Source organism: Arachis duranensis, chromosome 9, assembly GCF_000817695.3.
Source record: "Arachis duranensis cultivar V14167 chromosome 9, aradu.V14167.gnm2.J7QH, whole genome shotgun sequence".
In the NCBI taxonomy this organism is placed as follows: Eukaryota; Viridiplantae; Streptophyta; class Magnoliopsida; order Fabales; family Fabaceae; genus Arachis; species Arachis duranensis.
The window spans coordinates 31039923-31041082 of record NC_029780.3 but is presented as its reverse complement, the minus strand read 5'-3'; the positions used below and the strand labels follow the sequence as shown (position 1 = coordinate 31041082).

Genomic DNA, 1160 nt, shown 5'->3' with positions numbered 1-1160 from the left:
CATTCAGAAAACAAAAAGTATTATCACCACATCAATATAATTAAATTAAATTCAAGGATAAATTCGAAATTTATGTACTTCTTGTTCTTTTGAATTAAAACATTTTTCATTTAAGAGAGGTGACCATCATAGAAGATACCTATGATGCTCCATTCAGAAAGCATATTAGAGGGACACTTTCTGATTAATTGTTTTTATCTTTCCCAAGCTTCATAGAGGGATTCTCCTTTCTTCTGTCTGAAGGTTTGGACTTCCATTCTAAGCTTACTCATTTTTTGAGGTGGAAAGAACTTTGCCAAGAAGGCATTGACTAGCTTTTCCCAAGAGTCCAGGCTTTCTTTAGGTTGAGAGTCCAACCATGTTCTAGCTCTGTCTCTTACAGCAAAAGGGAATAGCATAAGTCTATAGACCTCAGGGTCAACCCCATTAGTCTTGACAGTGTCACAGATTTGCAAGAATTCAGCTAAAAACTGATGAGGATCTTCCAATGGAAGTCCATGGAACTTGCAATTCTGTTGCATTAGAGAAACTAATTGAGGCTTAAGCTCAAAGTTGTTTGCTCCAATGGCAGGGATAGAGATGCTTCTCCCATAGAAGTCGGGAGTAGGTGCAGTAAAGTCACCCAGCACCTTCCTTGCATTGTTGGCATTGTTGTTGTTTTCGGCTGCCATGTGTTCTTCTTCCTTGAAGAATTCGGTTAGGTCCTCTACAGAGAGTTGTGCCTTGGCTTCTCTTAGCTTTCGCTTTAAGGTCCTTTTGGGTTCAGGATCACTCATAAGAAAGAGAAGGGAACAAGAAAATGTGGAATCCTCTATGTCACAGTATAGAGATTCCTTTAGGTGTCAGAGGAAAAGAAAAGTAGAAGGCAGAAGTAGAAAATTCGAACTTATCACAGGAGATGGAGTTCGAATTTTTGCATTAAGGAATAGTGTTAGTCCATAAATAGAAAGATGTGAGAAGAAGGGAAGTAATTTTCGAAAATTAAGTAAAAGAGTTTGAAAATATTTTTGAAAAACACTAATTGATTTTCGAAAATGAAAGCAAAAAAGAAATCAAGTGATTTTTGAAAAAGATTTTGAAATTAGAAATCAAAAAGATTTGATTGAAAACTATTTTGAAAAAAAGATGTGGTTAAGAAGATATGATTAGTTTTAAAAAGG

The 1160-nt window shown here is 35.7% G+C and overlaps 1 non-coding gene across 1 annotated transcript; it reads left to right on the top strand.

The window, feature by feature from the left end:
* Positions 1-158: 158 nt before the first annotated feature.
* Positions 159-266, top strand: LOC127742321 (small nucleolar RNA R71). Its single transcript, XR_008003508.1, has one exon. It is a non-coding gene; the product is annotated as a small nucleolar RNA R71 (small nucleolar RNA).
* Positions 267-1160: the final 894 nt, after the last annotated feature.